This window comes from Procambarus clarkii, chromosome 52, assembly GCF_040958095.1.
Source record: "Procambarus clarkii isolate CNS0578487 chromosome 52, FALCON_Pclarkii_2.0, whole genome shotgun sequence".
Taxonomy (NCBI): Eukaryota; Metazoa; Arthropoda; class Malacostraca; order Decapoda; family Cambaridae; genus Procambarus; species Procambarus clarkii.
The window spans coordinates 31,319,781-31,343,407 of record NC_091201.1 but is presented as its reverse complement, the minus strand read 5'-3'; the positions used below and the strand labels follow the sequence as shown (position 1 = coordinate 31,343,407).

The 23,627-nt window shown below is 40.6% G+C and overlaps 1 protein-coding gene across 1 annotated transcript in view; it reads left to right on the top strand.

The window, feature by feature from the left end:
• The window catches only part of Wdr33 (WD repeat domain 33), a 77,703-nt gene that overhangs the window by 36,576 nt on the left and 17,500 nt on the right, over positions 1–23,627 (top strand). The gene's annotated exons all lie outside the window — the stretch shown is intronic.

Genomic DNA, 23,627 nt, shown 5'->3' with positions numbered 1-23,627 from the left:
TTAGTCATCTCAATCAAATTAAATTGAATCAAAAGCTTTATTCATAAATGGTTGGATATATATATAATTGCTGCTGTTCCTATTCTTAACTTTGCATTTGGATCTTCTTGAGGTTATCTTGAGATGATTTCGGGGTTTTTTAGTGTCCCCGCGGCCCGGTCCTCGACCAGGTCTCCAACCCCAGGAAGCAGCCCGTGACAGCTGAATAACACCCAGGTACCTATTTTACTGCTAGGTAACAGGGGCATAGGGTGAAAGAAACTCGGCCCATTGTTTCTCGCTGGCGCCTGGGATCGAACCCAGGACCACAGGATCACAAGTCCAGCGTGCTGTCCGCTCGGCCGACTGGCTCTCCATGGGTTAAATGGGTTAAAGGCATCATCCCATCCCCATGGGATGGGTTAAAGTCTAGTTGCCATTTTTTAGACAACCTCAGAGTGCATCAAGAGTAGTGTTCAGAGTATTATAGTCTCCATCTGTTTTTAATCTCATCTTTAGTATTGCATCATCTACAACACTTAGGGAAGGAACCAATTTCCTGTCAGGTCGTTGACATATTCTGGACTAGAAATTGAATGGGCCCCTAGTAAGAACCTTCAAGGTACTCCACCTTCTGGGTAACTCTTTGTTTTTATCTAGAGGTTATACAGTCTGTCCATCCTCTCTTTCTCTCTTTAATTTATGTAATCTCATTGTAGAACTTTTAATAAATTTCTTTAGCAAGATTTTCCGTTTGAATTTGTGCTGGTGTTTGGAAACAAAATTTAACTGTTGTAGATGTTTTACCAACCTGTCCTCTTACAAATTATGTCTGAATTTGGCAGTTTGCCCGTATGGTCGAAAATGGACATAAATTTAAATTAATTAATTTAATATAATGCCCGAAATTAATTTGAAAATGAAAATAAATTTTGGATTTTTTTTCCAAAACAGTAAGTTAAGGGTCCTCTGGTAGGTTAGATGGGCAGGTAATTCTTCTTAAGTTTCAAAACATCATGGAAAAATGTTAATTGAAAGTTTCCGCTCCTAACCATACCGAGTAAACTGGACGACTCAAACAGAAAACGGGACAGTACATCACTTTCGTGAGCCGATTTCATTTCAAATTACGTCCATTTTTGGCCATAACGTGCGTACAAGCAAAAAGCAACGTTATTTTTAAGAGGAAGGGTTGGTTCTACAGGCTGTCTTTGGAGCTATCTATAATTTGCAAGGGATGCTTGTTAGTGGCACTGATCTGTTGTTGAACAGCTTTTGTTTTTTTCTTGCATACAGGTATTGGTACTACAGTGGTTATTTTCTAACAGTTTGGTAGGTCTCCTTTAGTAACCAAGATGATTCTTTGTCTGGGCTTTCAGCTTTTCGTTGCAAACACTTCCTTCAGCTGTTTTCTCACTTCTCTTGATGTCACTAACATTTTGGTGAGTATTTTCTTTTGGGATGTTGCTGAATTAAGGCTTTTAATTCTAGTAGCAGATCAGATTCCAGCTTTAAAATTTCCTAAATGCTTTTATTGTGTTACTATGCTTTGAATACTTCTATTATCATTTTCCTCAAGTCTTCTCTCTTCTGCATAGTATGATCAACTAGGCATTCACAGATGCCTTCCTGATGTGGTTCCTGAGCTGTGTAGACTGATTCTTGGTTTTGAATGTTGTCATTTTTGTATTCTTGACCATTCTCCTAATTTCTGTGTGCACTTCTTTCCTTTATATACATTGTGATTTCGTTCGTGCTTTGTAATTGCCCTAAGTTCTTTTGCTTTTCCTCTTTACTTTCAGGTACTGCCTGTCAAGCCATGGGCTAATGTACTTCTTGATTTCTTTATCTGTGACTTTGCTTGTTATGTACTGTAATTCATCATATCGTGTGTAAATTTTCCTCTTAAGTCTTGTTTTGCATGCTTTTCTGTTGGGAAGTCCTGTTGGCTCCCTGGAGCTATTGGACTGATATTAGCTAATATTAGTACTGGGCTTCAGTCTTATGGAGTTGTCATGCCTACCGGAGACCACTAGCCAGAACATGGTCCCCTCAGAGAGGTGAAGGTAGCAATGACCTATGAAACTCGTATATATAAAAGTATTCATGTCTGCCACCGACTAGGATTGAGCACCCAGAAAGGTAGGCGCTTCAAAACAGACCCCTCCTGGTAGAAATATTGCAACCTAAGAGTGAACAGAGGCTAGACATTCCCCCACAGAAAAACAAGCTAACAAGAAACATGTCATCACACTGTGCGCTGCTCGTTCACGCTTACCCCAATGTGAGAGGAAGAGGGGTCCCGGCTCACAAAGTCAGCAGCCGGATCGTCAGTTTGTCTGTTGAAGGTATACTGGGTGGATGCCTGCTCTGGCCTCAGTTACCTGATTGACTTCACCCTGCTGGTGTTCCTTTTATGTATTGGCTGTGGCCATGAGTTTGTACCAAGGGTTGCATGCGCTTAGGGCTCCCTTCCCTAGGTGCCCTGTGAGTACACCTATTGGGGTTCAGAGTTCCCTTCTCTGGGTCCTTTGGGTCCCCATTTCCATAGGGGTAGTGATACCTGCTTGATGTGGTTCTGGTTCTACTCCCCAAGCCCGGCCTGAGGCCAGGCTTGACTTGTGAGAGCTTGGTCCACTAAGCTGTTGTTTGCAGCGGTCCGCAGGCCCACATATCCACCACACAGCCCGGTTGGTTTGGCACTCCTTGGAGAAAATTATCTAGTTTTCTCTTGAAGATGTCCACAGTTGTTCCCGCAATATTTCTTATACTCGCTGGGAGGATGTTGAACAGCCGTGAACCTCTGATGTTTATATAGTGTTCTCTGGTTGTGCCTATGGCACCCTGGCTCTTCACTGGTTCTATTCTGCATTTTCTTCCGTATCGTTCACTCCAGTATGTTGTTATTTTACTATGTAGATTTGGGACCTGGCCCTCCAGTATTTTCCCACATGAATATTATTTGATATCTCTCTCGCCTCTTTTCTAGTGAGTACGTTTGGAGAGCTTTGAGATATTACCAATACTTTTGGTGCTTTATCGCATCTATGTATGCCGTATATGTTCTCCACATTCCCACCATTACAGCAATCTCTCCTGCTGTGAAGAGGAAAGTGAATACTGAGCAGTACTCAAGACAGGACAGTACAAGTGATTTGTATAGTACAACCATTGTGATGGGATCCCTGGATTTGAATGTTCTCGTAATCCATCCGATCATTTTTCTGGCTGACACAATATTTGCTTGGTTATGCTCCCTAAACGTTATGTCGTCAGACATCATTACAGTATTCCCAAATCCTTTACATGCTGCTTTCCTACTATGGGCAAATTTGATTGTGTTTTGTATCCTATATTATGTTTAAGGTCCTCATTTTTACTGTACATGAGTACATGGAGTTTATCACTGTTAACCACCACACTGCTCTGCATTAAAATATGACAAACCCCTGGTGCGCAGAAAATAAATTCTTTCCAAAAAATTATTTTATCTTCTAATATTGTTAGAATACAGTCTCTGATCACAGGAAACTAAAAAAAAATATTGTGTGTGACATACTTTAGCCATGATGGGGCGGGGAAGTTGAGCAAATTATAGGCGCTGAGCGATGGAGCATTCAGGGTCAGTCGGCCCCATCACCACATGGGGCGGCAGTTGCTGCGAATATGTTTTACAACTATTTTGATGTTTCTCATTTGTTTCTTCTCTCTTTTTTTTTTTTTTTGCTGTACTATTATTCAAAAGTGTGCAATATGTGGAATTTATAAAGTTCAAAGTGCAGAACATCGTTAAGCTCAAAATTATGGGTCTCTTATATGTGACATACAATATATATAATATTCTATGATCACTCAGTGTTTTTGCTGTTATTACACTATATACACACGATGTATATACCCATCTACATTTGTTGTTGTTTGTTGTTGTTTTAGATTCAGCTACTCGGAACAAAAAGTTCCAAGTAGCACGGGCTATGGAGAGCCCGTTGTGGACTTACCTGGCACAGGAGCGGGGCTGTAACTTGTAACTACATATGTGTTCACCATAACAAACCACCAAGTTGGTATGGTGAGCCCAAAAAACAAGTGAGCTGCCACACGCAGCCAGCCCTCCCTCACTCCTATACTCCTCACTCCTCCATAATCGCCAACATTCCTCCTCCCACCATACTGTTATTGTTTTTATTACAATTTTTACACACGTTATGTATGTATCTACATGTTTTATTCACCATAGCTATACAACTAAGCTGGTATTGTGTTCAAACAGCACAGTGGCCACCATACACTGCATAACAAGTCACACAGCAGACGACACTACGAGTATGACGCCACCTCCCACACCAAAATGGCTCCTCCCAACATACTCCTGTTGCTGTTATTACATTATATACACACGTTATATATATATAAGTATCTACATTTGTGTTCACCATAGTGAACCAATAAGCTAGTATGGTGAGCCCAAACAAGAGTAGCTGCCACACACAGTGACACTACCTCGATTCCCCCCTCCTCGCCAAAATTCTTCCTCCCACAGTACTACACACAGTGCTAATTATCACCACAATCCTGCTATTATCACAATCCTGATCACTAAATCATGTAACTGAATAATTTATCACAAGTTTATTCTGAAAAGGAACATAAGAAGTCGTTTGAGGATTCTTAGATGACCGAAATAATGCTGTGGGCTGTTGCTGTGAACATCTTGAACAGCATTGATTCACTGATATTTGGACAGTGTACACAGTCATTATCACACTCAAGCTCTTCTGTAATACTATCATGGCTAAATGGTACCAGTTACATATATATTTTTACATTATTAGGCAATGCTGTGGTCACAAGCTGAACAGCAGTGCTGTGAGCTCATGCTGTGTGCTCCAGCCTTGGTTGCTCATTCAGTACTGAGGCTCTCACACCCGGGGAATGTTGCCCACAATTAAAAAAAAAAATAGTCTGTTTACAAGAGGCCTGAGGAAGCTGATGTGAACTCCATGTAGCTGTGGAAGTTTTGAATCATACGCTATTAATTTTTGATCCCTGAGGCACATTGTGCATCACCCGTCGAGAGCCTCAAGGCGTGTTGCGCAATGCAGTGGTTAAACATGTTATTTTCTGTTGCCCAGTCGAAAACTTTATTAATATCTGCTTGAAGTTTTTCAATGTCTTCAGCAGAGGTAATTTTCATGCTGATATTTCTGTCATCTGCAAAGGATGATACGAAGCTGTGACTTGTATATTTGTCTATATCTGAAATGAGAATAAGGGAAAGCAGTGGTGAAAAGACTGTACCCTGAGGTACAGAACTTTTAACTGTGCTTTGAGTCGATTTTGTATAGTCGACTGTTACTCTGTGTTCTGTTCGACAGAAAACTGAGTATCCAGCGGCCTACTTTACCGGTTATTCCCATCGACCTCATTTTATGTGCTATCACTCCATGGTCAAATTTATTGAATGCCTTTATGAAGTCTGTGTATACCACATTTGCATTCTGTTTTTCTTCTAATACCTCAGTGACTGTCGTAGTGGTCAAGTAGCAGAGAGAGGCACCCGCTCTAAATCTATGTTGGCCTGGGTTGTGAAGGTCATTGCTCTCCACGAAACTGGTGACCTGACTCCTAATCACTCTCTCAAATACTTTTATTATGTGGGACGTTGGTACAACTGATTTATAATTCTTTGACAATGCTTTGCTCCCTCCCTATGGTGGGAGCCGGTCGGCCGAGCGGACAGCACACTGGACTTGTGATCCTGTGGTCCTGGGTTCGATCCCAGGCGCCGGCGAGAAACAATGGGCAGAGTTTCTTTCACCCTATGCCCCTGTTACCTAGCAGTAAATAGGTACCTGGGTGTTAGTCAGCTGTCACGGGCTGCTTCCTGGGGGTGGAGGCCTGGTCGAGGACCGGGCCGCGGGGACACTAAAGCCCCGAAATCATCTCCAGATATCTCCAGATATCCCTTGTGTAGAGGGGCTGTATCTGCTGTTTTGAGCGCATCTGGTATCTCGCCCATGTCCAAGCTCTTCCTCCACACTATACTGAGTGCCTGTGCTACTGGCACCTTGCATTTCTTTATAAATATTGAATTCCATAAATCTAAACCCGGAGCTGAGTGCATGGGCATGTTTTCAATTTCTCTTTCAAAATCTGCCACACTCGTGTTGATATCAGTTATAATGTATTTACAGGGGTTTGGTTATCACGCATAAAGAAGTTGTCCGGATCTTCCACTTTCATGCTTTTTATTGGAGTGCTAAACATATCCTCATACTGCTTTTTTTTTAGGATTTCACTAATTTCTGTCATCCTCTGTGTAAGAATCTTAACTTGTATGAATAGGTCCAATACTGGCAGTGGTTTTTGCTTTTGGTTTTGCATATGTGAAGAAATATTTTGGGTTTTTCTTTATTTCCTGAATTGCTTTCTGTTCTAGTTGCCTTTCTTCAATCTGATGTGAGTGTTTCAATTTCTGCTCGATTTCTTCAATGTCCCTGTTTAAATTATTCCTTCTTTGTTGGGAAAGTTGTGTCTACTTAAGCATTTCCATTATTTTTTCTTTCTTGTATAGTGTAGTCTGCGTTCTCTTTCTACGTTGAACCTCTTTCTGGCCAATCAAATATTGGCCAGAATATTTGATGTTTTTCAAATACTGTACAGTATGTTCTAAACATGTTCCTTTGCTTCCTCAAACGAACATGTTTCAGATAGACTTGATATGCTTCTGAAGTCAGTTTTTCTATTCCTTCTGTAGGATTTTTATTACTTAAAACAGTTTTCCATGGAATGTTTGTAAGTTCCCTGTTTATTGTCTCCCAGTCTATCCATTTATTATTAAAATTTAATTTACTGAATAACCCCCTCTCGCTTGGTCATTGTTTTAGGTCTGTTCTGAGTATTGATGGTAGTTTGCACTTCAATGAGCTTGTGATCTGAATATGTGGTATCTGATATAATGTCCCTGATTATGTCTTCATTGTTTGTAAAGACCAGATCTAGAATATTTTTGTTTCTCGTTGGCTCTGATATATGCTGGTTGAGTGAAAATTTGTCAAAGAATTTAAGCAGTTCTCTAATCTGTGGTTTAAAGAACATAATCTATTGGTTATGTCCCGATAGATTTCCTGGTATATTATTATTGTTTGCTATTCTCCGTCTTAGATTAGGCAAGTTGAAGTCACCTAGGAAGATAATATCAGCTATCGGGTTCGCCAAATTATCAAGGCTGTTCTTTATTTTGTTTATCTGTTCTGCAAATTCCTCAGCTGTTGCATCTGGCAGTTTGTATATTAGAATAATAACTAAGTTTATTTTATCTATTTTTACACCCAGTACCTCTACCACCTTATTTGTAGAGTTAAGGAGCTCCGAGCATACAAGGTCTTCCCTAATATAGTATACAGACCCACTCCTCCATGTGATCTATTTACCCCATAGCACCTGTATAGGGTATATCTTGGTATCCAGATCTCACTGTTCAAGAATTCCCCTGCATGGGGTTTCTGTGAAAGCTCCAAATACTGCAATTGACTCAGTGAGGAGGCCATTTATGAATTGTACTTTGTTTTTTGTTCTTGTATTTAGTCCTTGTAAGTTGGCAAAGATGAACGAGGTTACTCTATTTGGGGTAGTTTGATTGGAAGACTTTTTTTGGCAGGTCCATTATGCGTGGACATATTGAGTTTGTGTCTGCTTGGTTGCTACCTCACCCTTGGGGTCAGCTTAGGTCCTGGTTCTTTCATTTGGCCATGGGTAGGGAGTGGGTGTTTGCTGGTTGAGGTGCGCTAGGCTGCCCAGCTTGCATAATCGCAGCGGCCGTGATTCTTTCTGATCCCCTGGGTCGTGGTGCTTCATTGGAGTTCTTTTTCATTCTTTAGTTTGCTTTATTGCCCGTTGGGAATGTGTGAGCAGCTGTAAAATCAGAAATAAACATGATACCTTTAGAAAAAAATAGATTTTTACTTAGGAATGAACCTGCTACTTTCTTTTCTTGTGACCCTTGAGTGTCATGTGAGGTGTCGTTGCATTAAAGGTATTTGAAGACTAGACAGTTTTATTATACTGCTGGGGGTTCCCAGCTAGTGAGTTCATCTTCGGGATGCTTGAATTTTTATCTGAATTTTTTTTTCAATTAATACATTTCTTTCATTTTATCTCTATTGTTATTAATCTCTAATAAAATCATCATTGGCATGGTATGTTTTATTGAAAGTAAACTTATGTAAATTGTATATGAAAACACCAGGGTTAAGAGTGGCATAAAAAGGAGTGGGGAAATGAATGTACGTTTTCTGGTAGCGGGAAAAAGAATGTTTCTGATCCAGTCAGTATTCAGGGGGGAATGAATTCTGTTCAGGCGAGATTTAAGTACTTAGTGTTATTACTTGGTCAACAAATCTCTAGGTCCCACTCACTGATGCCTAAAACATTTATATTCCTTTAATTTCTTTATTTTGTCAGTTATTTTTGTGTTATAAACCTTTTGACACCAAAAAGGTTTGTGTTATAACCTTTTTGGTGTCAAAATGTTTGCAAACAAATATACTAGAGTATAGGTGCAAAACAAAAGGAGTATTGATTGATTATGCATGATGATGCTGCTGCATATACGAATGTTTATGAACATTTCAATATTCCTCATTTATTTTTAAACATAAATAAAGATAGGAATAGGGAAATGTGCACACAGGATCAGTATATTTCTGTCAAAAAACAAACATACATAACTCATACTTTTCTGACCAGTACTGTACAGTACTGTAATTTGTGAATCATGGTGAAAATACTCACAAGCAATTACAGTACTGTCTTGAGTGATGGTTGAGGTGATCTCTGGATGGTCCTCTGATAAGCACTGCCAACACTGTACAGTACTAAAAAGATAATGCATGAATAATAAGGAATTTTCAGAAATCCCAAAATGTTTTAGTGTTATCAGATGACATGTTTTAGTGTTGTCAGGACATTTATTATCGAAATACGGATGATGTATATTAGTGTCATTGGAACACTAATGTGTTAAAGAATTTGTAGAACAGGCTGGATTACATCTTGAATTTTTACAATATTCCTTTCTTAATTTTGGTTCTCACTGCTGTGTAGTTGTTTTGTGCTTGTTTATATTCCTGATGTTTGTGGGTTAGGGTTCTTCCTAAATTGATTCAAATTTATACAAGAAAGGGGATAGACAGGAGGCCAGTGTCCCTAACTTGCATACCATGCAAGCTGATGGAGAAGATTGTGCAAAGAAAGCTAGTGGAACATCTGGAGCGAAAGAACTTTGTAACACAGCATCAACATGGGTTCAGAGATGGCAAGTCCTGTCTCACAGGGCTAATTGAATTCTATGACTAGGCAACAAAAATCGGGCAAGAAAGAGAGGGGTGGGCAGACTGCACCTCTCTCTGCAGGGGTGCAGTCCCCTGTAGGATTTTTTGGATTGCCAGAAAGCCTTTGACACAGTACTCCCATTGGATAAGGGAGTACCTAAGCAACAGAAGACAACGAGTCACTGTGAGGGGTGAGGTCTCAGATTGGAGTGACGTCACAAGTGGAGTCCCGCAGGGATCAGTACTTGGATCTATACTGTTTCTGATATGTAAATGATCTCCCAGAGGGTATAGATTTGTTTCTCTCAATGTTTGCTGACAATGCAAAAATTATGAGGAGGATTGAAACAAAGGATGATAGTAGGAGACTACAGGACGACCTAGACAGACTGAACGAATGGTCCAACAAATGGCTGCTAAAGTTTAACCTGAGTAAATGCAAAGTAATGAAACTAGGCGGTGGAAACAGGAGGCCAGGCACAGGATACAGAATAGGAGATGAAGTACTTAATGAAACGGACAGAGAGAAAGATCTAGGAATTGATATCACACCAAACTTGTCCCCTGAAGCCCACATAAAAAGAATTACGTCTGCGGCATATGCGAGGCTGGCTAACATCAGAACAGCCTTCAGGAGCCTGTGTAAGGAATCATTCAGAATCTTGTATACCACATACGTAAGACCAATCCTGGAGTATGCAGCCCCATCATGGAGATCGTACCTTGTCAAGCACAAGACGAAGCTGGAAAAAGTTTAGAGGTATGCCACTAGACTAGTCCCAGAACTAAGAGGCACGAGTTACGAAGAAAGGCTGCGGGAAATGCACCTCAGACAGAAGACAGAAGAGTAAGGGGAGACATGATCACTACCTACAAAATTCTCAGAGGAATTGACAGGGTAGATAAAGATAAACTGTTTAACACGGGTAGTACGATAACAAGGGGACACAGGTGGAAACTGAATACCCAAATGAGCCACAGGAACGTTAGAAAGAACTTTTTCAGTGTCAGAGTAGTTAACAGGTGGAATGCATTAGGCAGTGATGTGGTGGAGGCTGACTCCATACATAGTTTTAAATGTAGATATGATAGAGTAGGCTCAGGAATCTGTACATCAGTTGATTGACAGTTGAGAGGCGGGACCAAAGAGCCAGAGCTCAACCCCCGTAAGCACAATTAGGTGAGTACTACTGTAACAACCACCACCACCCCAACACCACTACTGTAACAACAACCACCACCCCAACACCACTACTGTAACAACCCCCCCCCCCCCAACACAGCAACTGTAACCATCACCACTACAACTGCCACCTCAGCACCACTATTATAACCATGACCATAACTACAACCACTACCACTAGAGAATGGGGAAGGGAGAAGTGTAAGTGGAGGGGAAGGAGGGAGGGAATTATCAGGAGAAAGGGCCAAGCCAGTATGACTAAAGCACTGGGAAGGGATCAGGATGGGGATTTGGGATGGGATGGGGGGGGTAAGGAATGGTGCCCAACCATCTGGACAATTGGGGATTGATCGCCGACCTGCATGACACGAGAAAGTGCTAAGCTAGTATGACTATACTTTATAATACTGTATTTGGAAGAGATACGAGGACATGGAGCTGGGATAGGACAGAGGGAAAGAATGGTACCCAACCACTTGGACCATTAGGGATTTGAACTCTGTCATGCAAGAAGTGAGGCTGTTGCTGTGCTGACCAACCCAAATGGTTAGGAGCATGAGATAAGAAACCATGCAAATATTGGTGCACAAATAGATCAACACTCACAAATGCTACCTTACCAGGCTAAGACAACCCCCACCCTATAACCATTTCCGTAATTACAACCACCATCCTATCACAACTACTGCAACAACAACCACCACCCCAACACCACTACTGTAACAACCACCACCATCCTAACACCACTGCTGTAACAATCACCATTACTGTAACAACCACTACTATAACAACCACCACCACCCCAACACCACTACTGTAACAACAACCACTACTATAACAACAACCACCACCCTAACACCACTACTGTAACAACAACCACCACCCTAACACCACTACTGTAACAACCACCACCACCCCAACACCACTACTGTAACAACAACCACCACCCTAACACCACTACTGTAACAACAACCACCACCCTAACACCACTACTGTAACAACAACCACCACCCTAACACCACTACTGTAACAACAACCACCACCCTAACACCACTACTGTAACAACCACCACCACCCTAACACCACTGCTGTAACAATCACCACTACTGTAACAACCACCACCCTAACACCACTACTGTAACAACCACCACCACCCCAACACCACTACTGTAACAACAACCACCACCCTAACACCACTACTGTAACAACCACCACCACCCCAACACCACTACTGTAACAACAACCACCACCCTAACACCATTACTGTAACAACCACTACTACTGTAACAACCACCACCACCCCAACACCACTACTGTAACAACAACCACCACCCCAACACCACTACTGTAACAACAACAACCACCATCCCACCACCAACCACCACCACAGCCAAATCTACACAGTAAAATAAGCATACATAGACGCAATAAAGCACCTTAATTATTGGGATCGTCTCAAAGCCCTCCAAATGTACTCGCTAGAAAGACGACAAGAGAGAGATCAAATAATATTCACATGGAAAATACTGGAGGGCCAGGTCCCTAATCTACACAGTAAAATAACATACTGGAGTGAACGATATGGAAGAAAATGTAGAATAGAACCAATGAAGAGTAGGGGTGCCATAGGCGCAATCAGAGGACACTCTATAAACATCAGAGGTCTGCGGTTGTTCAACATCCTCCCAGCGAACATAAGAAATATTGCCGGGACAACCATGGACATCTTCAAGAGAAAACTAGATAGTTTGCCAGACCAACCGGGCTGTGGTGGGTATGTGGGCCTGCAGGCCGCTCCAAGCAACAGCCTGGTGGACCAAGCTCTCATAAGTCGAGCCTGGCCTCGGGCCGGACTTGGGAGAAGAACTCCCAGAACCCCCATCAAGCAGGTATCAAGTAAGTATCCCCAACACCACTACTGTAACAACCAACACCACCACTGTGAAACTGAGGAAAGGGGAGAACAGATACTCAAAGAATGACAAGAGGTGTGTGAAGAACTCAAGAGATTACAGGAGGTCTTCACAATAGTACAAGGAGAAGTGCTGCACTCAATGAGGAGGAGGCAGAGATAGACAGAGACTACAGGATGACCTGGACAAACTGGAGGAATGGTCTAGAAAATGGCTGCTAAAGTTCAACTCAGGAAAGTGTAAAGTAATGAAATTAGGCGAAGGGAGCAAGAGGCTGAACACAAGGTACCATCTGGGAGGTGAAATTCTGCAAGAGTCAAATAAATAGAGAGAATGATCTGGGGGTTGATATCACACCTGACCTGTCCCCAGAGGCCCACATCAAAAGAATATCATCAGTGGCATATGCTAGGTTGGCCAACATAAGAACTACCTTTAGAAACTTGTGTAAGGAATTGTTCAAGATCCTGTATACCACTTATGTCAGACCAATTCTGGAATATGCAGCTCCAGCCTGAAGTCCATTCCTAGTTAAACACAAGACAGAGTTAGAGAAGATTCAGCGGTATGCCACCAGGCTCGTCCCGGAACTGTGAGGAATGAGCTACGAGGAAAGGCTAAAGGAGTTGAACCTCACGTCCCTGGAAAACAGAAGAGTAAGGTGAAACAGGATAACCACCTACAAAATTCTCAGGGGAATTGACAGGGTGGACAAAGACACACTCTTCAGCACGGGTGGAACACGAACACTGGGACACAAGTGGAAATTTAGTACCCAGATGAACCACAGAGACGTTAGAAAGAATTTTTCAGTGTCAGAGTAGTTAACAAATGGAATGCAGTAGGAAGTGATGTGGTGGAGGCTGACTCCATACACAGGTATGGAGTCAGATTCAAATATAGGTATGATAGAGTCCAGTAGGCTCAGGAATCTGTACACCAGTTGATTGACGGTTGAGAGGCGGGACCAAAGAGACAAAGCTCAACCCCCGCAAGCACAACTAGGTGAGTACTGTAACAGTAATTACCACCCAAACACCACTACTGTAACAACAACCACCACTACCATTGTTGGATTATAGTAGTTCAAACTTATGCCGAGTTGAATGTTGTATAAAAACTATCTGATCTTTACAAATGCAGAAATAATTAAATGAAAGAAGAGAGCTGCAAGAATGAACTCCTAATGTCATTTCAGCATTGAAGCTTTGAGGAAATAGAAATTGCAGTGATAAACAATCAGTTGGACTACATACTGTTAGGCATGGCAACAAGGAAGGCCATGAAGATTGCAGTACAAGGTAACAACAACCCCTACTAAATACAAGAAGGCCAAGGTAGAAATAATGCTAATGAAACAAATTGTGTGTTAGAATATTAAGAAGGCAGCTGCAATGGAGGGGAAAGCAAGAGGAAAGATTTTTAGTATTCGCTAATTTTAATCAGGGAGAAAGACTGGACAGCATAGGTCCTCACAGGAAAGATAAAATCTGCAGGTCAAGATTAGTGAATACGGTGGACACACAAAGGAGTTGACAAGAAAAAAGATACTCCGGCCCCTGGTGTTTACTCAGAATTATGAAAATGTAGAAATCTTCTATCGGGTGCTTCTGGAAGCTAGTAAGCATTGTACTATCGTGTTTGATTACATTGTAGAACTGAAAAAATACAGATGAGGGAATACAGTAGGGTAAAGGTCTACCTACTGGATGTTCAGTGTGAGACTGAACTGGAAGGAAAGTCAGTAGAAAAGTGGATGAGAAAACTACAAATCCATTATTCAACAAACAGCTCAAGGAGCAAAAGGGAAGACTAGAATGGCAAGGAAAATGTATTATAGAAACATGGATACAGATGCAAATAGGAAGGCCCCCAAAACAGCCTTTTTGTACTTTTCCTATTTCCTATAAATAAAATGCTTAAAAAAAAGCAGAGAATCGACCTAATTTGTTGCATAGAAACATCCAGGAGAAAACAGTATGAATCTATGTGATCAAAACTGCAGGGGCAGACAGGAACTGTCCCTGCAGTTCCTTGCCCCACATTCTGGATGACCAAATTACAAAGAAGTGGGTGAAAAACTCAACAAGAGAGCTCCAGCAGGACTACAAACTGAAACTGGACTGGTATCCAATCATCAGCCAGAAGCAATACTTGATAGAATAGTATCTACTGAAGAGGAGGAAAAATGACACCTCGAGGAACTAGATGTCGCAATTGCAGTAAGACCAGACCCAGTGTGTTTGGTTACTGAAATAGGAGGTAAGGAAATTCTCATACTACTGTACATGCAAATGGTTGGCAAGTGCAGTGCATCGAAAGAAAAAGTTGTCGAAGCTCTTTCATCAAATTCTTACAGAAAAAATACAACCCAGAACTTGGATGTCAGCCATCAATCACCTCAATCACTGAAACTCATCACTACAACCATTATAATCACTACAAATACAAGCATCAACACCCCTATGCTCATTACCTTCACTCTGCTTATTATACCAGCCTATGCACATTATGGTCCCTGTACTCATTACATAACCCAGCAATCCACCCCCTTTAACGCCTTATCTCATCTTTCATGAACATTCTCATTCAATTAAAATGCATTTAGTTTATTTGTATATACAGGTACATTTGTTGTGATTTATAAAGAAAAGGTCACATAAACGAACACTTAACAAAACTCTGATTGAAATCCAAAGTTTCAGTGGACGATCCAGTAGCAAAACCGGCCAGTTACTTAGGTGTAAAGTACAATACCTCTAGTGTGGTGGTCAGTGCAGTCAGCTCACAACTGGAAGGTCTTGGATTTGATTCCCAGATAGGACAAGACATTTGGGCATATTTCCTCACACCTGATGCCTTCATTCACTTACCAGCAAACCAATAATACCAGTAAACAGGTATCTGGGATTTGGACAAGTCTTGTGGGGGTGAATCCTTGAGAAGGTCTTTTGTAGGCCTAGGAGAACTCAATGATCCTAACAGGCTTTGAACCCTCATCACGGCCCTTGTGGATTTGTTCATTTGATGTATCACGCTACAGCTTATTGACAGAGCTCGGGTGCATGGGGAATTGTGTAAAACCCTGGTTTGTGTCTCGGAGAGACTGCAGGATCCGTGTGAGGTCAGTTGAACTCCCAGCTGCAATTCTTTTAACCATGTCATACAGTGGATTAAGGCGCGTATGGGATCCTCTTTAACGTAGGTTCGAACTCTCATCACGGCCCTTGTGGATTTGTTAACAGGCTTTCTGTTCCTGTCAATTGAAAGTTATTGAAATAACAGACCAATTTTGCTACTGGATTGTACTAAAAGAAAGTGTGAACCGAGTTACTTTAGAAAGATAATGGGTGGGACAGGATGACTGTGGCAGAGGAATATGGCAACAGTACAGTATACTGTTTCCTAGATATAAAAACAGAAATCATGGGAGCTTTTTTGGTAAGAAGGCAGCAGTGAGAAACATTGAGAGAAAAACCTTAAGCCTATCAAATATTAGGATCTGAAATATGTTTACTAGTGGTTGATGCAACATTATGCTCCAGAAGGGAGGGGGGGACAGTTGTTGGTAGTTTACATTTACAATCAGGAGCAGAAAGAAAGGTATGAAAAATGGTCATTGAGGATTTCAAATCCAGTTTAGAGTTGTTGCAGAAATGATGGACAAACTGCACATCTGAAAATTGCAAAAAGATGACGTTTCAGTCCGTCCTGGACCATTATCAAGTTGTGTGATGGTCCAGGACAAACCGAAATATCGTCGTTTCTCCATCTTATGATTCGTGGTTTGGTCACCATATCTTCAGCCACGTTATTCTGACTCATCATCTGCATTTGTTGCAGAAATTTGATGGATAACATGCAATAGGGTATGAGAAGTATTTGTGACAAGAAATGTTGTAGTGATGTGCAGGCCTTGAAGCCATTTAATTTAAAATTGCATGTTGTAATGAAAAAAATAAATATAGTAATTTTCAGATATATGATCCAGATAAAATGGGGTTTGCTTTAGTGCCATATGAAAGCATATGAAACAATGAATGTGCCATATGAATGCCATATGAAACAATGACAAATAGATTAGAGGAGACTTTCCAGGCTATTAGGTTAGCTAAGAATGGGTTTCTGCTATGAAGTGTGCCAATGCAGACTGCACATACAAACCTAAAAATGCAATTTTTGGTAATGCTGCTGAGCCAAGGTCATTACAAAACTGCCTGTATAGATTTGCTCTTCTGTATTTCAACTCCAAAAATGCTTGGTTCACACATTCTATTATTTTGTTATAGTAGTTCACAAGCATTTCTGTAAGGTGACCAGAAATATGAAAAAAGGATGAATGCTGATGAGGTGAAAGCCTTATTGGTGCTTGATAATGTCTTTGTACACCATTAGGTTAATTCATTGAAATTATTAGATGGAAGAAGTATCACCATGGGCTTTTCACCCAATGCATTGTCTGTAATCTGCCATAGACCAGGGAGCTAGTCTTATAGAAAACTTGGATGAAGGTAGTATAACATGTAACAAGGGATGATGGTGAGGTAATGATGGTGAAAATTCTATAAGCCACCAGTGATTTGGATTTGACAACGACAGTGTTAGAATGTTTGGAGATGCCGGTGAGGAGGTAAATAGGGAAAATATTGTAAACTGGCTACATGAAGATGAAGTTGCATCTGTATATGATCTTGTGACAAGAGAAGGAAACTACATTTAATGGTACTGATGAAAGTATCTGGTCTATAAAAGTTGATGAGCTCTTGAAGATGTGTCAAGTAGAGAAAAGAGAGACTTGGGGTTTCTGTCCACACCTCAGGGTTCTCAAAGAACACTTTCAGAATGAGATCATAGGAGCAAAAGACAAATAACATTAAATTGATATGAGACCCGAAGATCACATCTCGGGACAGTGATGAGGAGCGGAGAACACCCTCACTTTCCTGGTCAGTGAGTAGACACAGGCAGGACCCTCCATTCAAGAATCAAGTGCAAGTCTCACAAGCAGCACTAATCTGTCATCTAGTCCTTATTCAAATTTGAGCTCTCAATATAAGGATACATTTAGTTTTATTTTGTTTACTCTTGTTCAGTGTAAAATTTTTCATTGTTAAATATACAGTTAGAGTACAGTATGAAAATACTAGCTGTAATGTTTTTCATGCACATTACTGTACAGCACTTATTGTACACTATACTATTTTGTTGCCATCGGATAATCAAAGCCAACCTTGTACTACTAAAAGGTAAGTGCAAAAGTTATTTGTTAGTATATAGTGCAACTTATTTATATGCAAAATGTTATGGTTTACATATTATATAGATATGCATATATGTATTGTAACATTTACCATGAGAAAAATGTGTGAAATTTGGTGATAAGTTGTCAAAAATGGTTAAATATTTGAAAATTCAGAGCGTGTGAATTTGGAACAATATACAGGCCAGTGTGAATGTAATACAGATTTTGGAGGTGCCATTGTTCAAAATATTAGTCCAATTTGGTGTCCATTTTCATTCCTTTGGTGTCATTTTGTGCCCGAGTAGTTACCTTGCATCTGAATATTTTTCTGAAACTTTTAAGTGGCTAATCATATACAGTTTGTGGTCCAGCAGGCAGAATAAACCAGTTAAGAATGGTCAACAAGTGGTGTGCTGGCAGGCTGCTGGGAAATTTAAATGTCAGAAAGGCAGATGTCAAGTTTTTTGTATTTTCTTTATTTATTTAACCAGAATGACATGGAAAGAATAATATATATATATAAGGTTAAATAAAAGTCAGGAATGTAGAATAATGAAGTATGGGGAGTACAGTGTGTGTCAAGAACATGCTACATGATGCTAATAATCCCCATCACACAGGATAGTCAGTCATACAGGGCCATATGATCAAGTACATCTCGGGATAATTTTTTACAATATTTTTGGTGATTAAAATGTCATTAATGCAATGAGTTAGGTAGAAGATTGTGCAAAAATATGTAAATTTCTCCTACTACAGCAATGGTAGGATTGACGCAGTGAAAACAGCTGGTTTATGTTACATCTTATCTTTATCTATCTACCTATATCCCCCTGTGCCTTGCTTGTATGGATGCTTCCCATTAGGGTAGGGTTACCTTGAGGTTATCTTTAGATGATTTCAGGGCTTTAGTGTCCCTGCAGGCTGGTCCTCGACTAGGTCTCCAACCCCAGGAAGCAGCTCGTGACAGCTGACTAACTCCCAGGTACCTATTTACTGCTAGGTAATAGGAGCATCAGGGTGAAAGAAACTCTGCCCATTGTTTCTCACCGGCGCCCGGGATCGAACCCGGGACCACAGGATCACGCGTCCAGTGTTCTGTCCGCTCAACCGTCGGGTTATTGAGACATTTCTCCAGAAGGTTATATCACGACACAAACTTTTAAATTTTCATTTGTTAAACTAGCATGTCCAAGACACCTAAGTGTATTGCTTCTCCCATTCCACCAGGAGAATCTGGTGGTCCAACCTGTCATCTTACAAATTACAGCTGAATTGGCCGTTTGCCCGTATGGACAAATATGGACGTAATTTAAAAATTAAAAGAAATTGAAAATAAATTTTGGATTTATTTTCCAAAACAGTAAGTTAAGGATCCTCTGGTAGGTTGAGTGGGCAGGAAACTCTTCTTAAGTTTCAAAATGTCATGAAAAATGTTAATTGAAAGTATCCTTTCCTAACCTTTCCGAGTAAGCCAGAGGACTCAAACAGAAAACGGAACAGTACATCGCTTTCGTGAGCCGATTTCATTTAAAATTACATCCATTTTTGGCCATAGTGCGCATACGAGCGAAAAGCAATGTTATTTTTAAGAGGACAGGTTGGGTGGTCAGGTTGTCCTGGTACCCAGAAAAAACATCACGATTCTCCAGAAGGCAGAATCTGTAAATCTGGTAAATAGAGGAGGCTTTGTCCAAGTTTAAAAGAGTAATATTAGTAAAATACTAAGATAAACAATAAAAACAAGGACATATTTAAAAACATAGAAAAGGGCCTTTAAAAATCAAGATACCACTACCACCTTTAGTTCCACCAAAAAAAAGGTGCAGTCACATGTCCACCATGATAAGAGTAAAACTTGGACTCCATGATAAATATGGTATCTCACACTGTAGTGCTAAAGATCCCATGAGAAATCTCCCAATACATATGTTGCTGTACCATGAGCAACCCTGTAAACCTACTGGTTGCTCATGATACTGCAACTGTAATATGCACATATCCACTTTAACACTGGGATATGTTCCTGAAGTGCTAAGTGAATCGGTGCTATACACAGCCGTTATGATATATTCCTTTTAAGAAATGCAATTTCTTAACTTGTTACAATCAGCTTCATCAACTGCTTTTCCAATGTAAATGTTCCGTTGCCATGGTGGGTAGCTCTCTTAGTGCTCTCGTGGCTCTGAAGTCATCTAGCCCTATCATCCTGTGGTGGTTGAAATTCAATATTGGCTGTTTCTTATCACTAGCAGATTTAAGATCGTTATGTTTGTTGGGTTCCCAGCCATATTGATATGACAGTACCTTAAATAAACATGTGGACACTGGCACAAGAAGGCTATCCATACTTGTCCTATACCCCATTCTGAGACCATTGGCAGGGTTGTTGTTCTGGTGTTACAGGTAACAAACTGCACACTTTTAAAGGTAGCCTGTACCCTTGGCCTTCCTTCTGTTGCTATATTAGGTGGTGGGAAATGGCTCTGGATGGGTTATGTATTGGCTTAACTCGCAGGAATTTATTGGAACATTGCCATGGTCCTTATTGTCCAAATTGCATTGTCTCTTTTCAGTCGTACACCTCCTTATAGAATGTCCTGATTTTCAGGTCAGTCGTGTGTGTTTTTCTTTCCTAATGCCCCTCGAGGTCATTTGTCCATTGACAAAATCCTTGATAAATCCAATACATTCAATATCACTTGCCTTATGTGCTTTTGTTCTCATATTGGCTTCCTAAATGATATTTAGTGCCTTTTAAATATCCAGTAATGCTGATGATGCTACAGTGTATGGTAGGTAGTTAGCATGGGCAGAACACAAACATGGGGACACAGGTGGAAACTTAGTACTCAAATGAGCCACAGAGATATTAGAAAGAATTTGTTCAGTGTCAGGATACAACAGTTAACAAATGGAATGCATTAGGCAGTGATGTGGGGAAGGCAGACTCCATACATAGTTTTAAATGTAATGATAGAGCCCAATAGGCTCAGAAACCTGCACCCCGGTTAATTGACAGTTGAGAGACGGGACCAAAGAGCTAATGCTTGACCCCAACAGGCACAAATAGGTGAGTATAGTCTCTCCAGTTTGATGCCTTCTTTTGATTATTACTTGTTACAATCAACAGTTAAGAGTGCATTAAATTTAGAAGTTAATCTGTGAAACAGAGAGAGATTGGGGTCAATCTTAATTGACCCCAATCTCAATTGGATGATTGGGGTCATCTTTTAGCACTTTCCACCTTTCATAGGAAGAGGAAAAAAAGAGTATTGGGGGGAGAACGGTGTGTATGTGGGTTAGAATAAATGAAGAGAGTGGAGAAAGGGTGAAAGCTGAAGTGATTCTGTAGATTTTGTTGCAAGTAATCTTTCTGGTGAGTTTTCCCTGTTTTTTTGATTGATATAGTTATAATGGCTTAGCACTTTCCTTAAGGTAATTGATAATTACCTAACCTCTGATCTGTTCTCCATGCATGCCTCATAGAGTGAGCCAGATTTGGGTAATGGCTTGAGATAGGTGACAGATTGGACTGAGGGGCCTGGTGAGTTTATCTTTGCCTTGATGGTACCGGAGATCACCTCAGAGAGCTACTGGGGGGCCCCACTGGTTAAAAGGCATTTCATTACATTTACATTTATTGACACTACAAACTCCAGATCCTCTTGGATTATTTTAGAAATGACTTCAACAGCAACTTCTCTGCCGACCCATCCATACAGGGTATGAGAATTTCCTCGCATATTTTCGACTCGATGGAGTACCGAATCCAACTGCTACCAATGTGCTCTTGTTCTACCGCCTTTCAATTTAAATAGGCTGTCCTTGCCCTTGTTGTCTATTCCCTTCAATATTTTGTATGTAGTGACCATATTCCCTGTTTCTTCTCTCCCTTTATCTGTCCTCATAGCAGAGCTCCTCTCAATTTTGGTACTAGGCTAATGTAATTGCAAACCTCTGTACTGTACTTTCTCAAGTTTTCTTTTGTGTTTCATAAGATGCAGGTTTCAGGCTGGTGCATATGGACTTGAAAGCCACTTTGTTTAGATTTTTAAATGTTGTTCTTATATTGCTAAATTTCTATATGCCACTGACACCCTGTTTACATAAGCTTCCAGTAATAGTGTTTTTAGATTACTGTATATCAACTCTCGGGTCTCTCTCTCTCTCACTCTCTCATTGTTTCTTGTAGTTACCTTTCCCTTACAGTGTAGTTTCTTACAGGTTTCCCATCTCATTCCCATCTTCATTACTCTTCACTTATTGTTATCAAATTCCAGCTGCCATTTATGTGCCCACTCTTGAAGTTTGTCAGGGTCTTTCTACAGCAATTACAGTCCTCAGTTATTACACTCATAAACTGTGTATAATCTGCAAGCTTGTCATGTATGAGCTCAGTCTTTTAAGTCATTTACATATAGTATATGAATAATAGCAATGGTCCTAGGACAAAGTCCTGAGAAAACCCCACTTTGTTTCTCTCTGGTCTGACATCTTCTCTGACTAGAGAAGCCGGGGGAGAGAAGACTAGGAGCCGGTCGGCCGAGCGGACAGCACGCTGGACTTGTGATCCTGTGGTCCTGGGTTCGATCCTAGGTGCCGGCGAGAAACAAAGGGCAGAGTTTCTTTCACTCTATGCCCCTGTTACCTAGCAGTAAATAGGTACCTGGGTGTTAGTCAGCTGTCACGGGCTGCTTCCTGGGGGTGGAGGCCTGGTCGAGGACCGGGCCGCGGGGACACTAAAAAGCCCCGAAATCATCTCAAGATAACCTCAAGAATCATCTCAAGATAACTAGTGTTCCCCATTGTTTCCTGTCCATCAAGTATTCTCTTTCTTGTGTATTGGTCTTTTGTAAGGGACTGTATTAAATGCTTTGTCAGTCTAAAAAGATGAAAACTATCTAGCCTTCATTCTTTTGCCTTATTTTGGTGGCCCTGTCATTGACTTGTTTCTAGTTTGTTAATCATGATCTCCCCCCCTCCCTCCCTTTGAACCTGTATTGTGCCTCCATTACAAAATTTTCTCTTTCCAAATGTCCTACAATTCGTTTCCAGATGATTTTTTCCATAATTTTGTATGGGGTGCATGTTAGCAGCACTCGTCTGGAGTGCTTCATGTCTTGAATATTTAAACTACATTGGCTTTTTCTGGTACCTCTTGATAAGCAGTGTATATGTTTGGATTAGCTACTTCATCTCTCAATGAAAATGATTGTCTGAGTGTTTTTCTTTATTTAAAATATAGGAGAGTAATGATAAAGTCATTGATAGATGCACAGATGGGCAGTAAACCTAAGAGAAAATATGGTGTGAGGCCAATTGTAGAGGAAATTAAAGGAGTGTTAGTGATGGTGTTTGGCCTGGCTACCAACCCTGTGACTCACATGATCCAAACTCAACTTACTCATGATGTTAAGTGAGACTACAGTAGTCTCTGTATTTGTGACTCCACTACACGCATTTGATAATCTTTATATATGAAGAAGGTACATAAGGTTTTATAAAAAAAAAAAAAACTTGGTGGATATGTAAAACAAATTCATACTAATAAAACCAGCTACAATTTAATATGCATAAAGTACTGTAGTGTGGTATATTAGGCACATTCACACAAAGCCACTACACTGTGTATTCATACCAACCTGTTCTTATGACTAGACAAGTGCTTTCTCCTAACCATAAGTGTACAAACTGAGACCAAACCACCAACAATGTCAAGGACAGTGCTCATTAGTCTTAGGAAATGTCTAAATTTAGGCAGCGTAACTCTACCAATGTTCACCTTAATTTGGACGCTGAGATCGGGAAGTGCGAGGCGGTGGCGTGCATACAAACCATTCCCACACACACTTATTAATGAGTACTGTATATTACACATACTTGCTAGTGGTGGCATAATAGTAGTACAGTAGGAAAATTCAATGAATCAAACAAGTAGTGAAAGCCAATGCTATCCACAATTTCAAAAGCATATA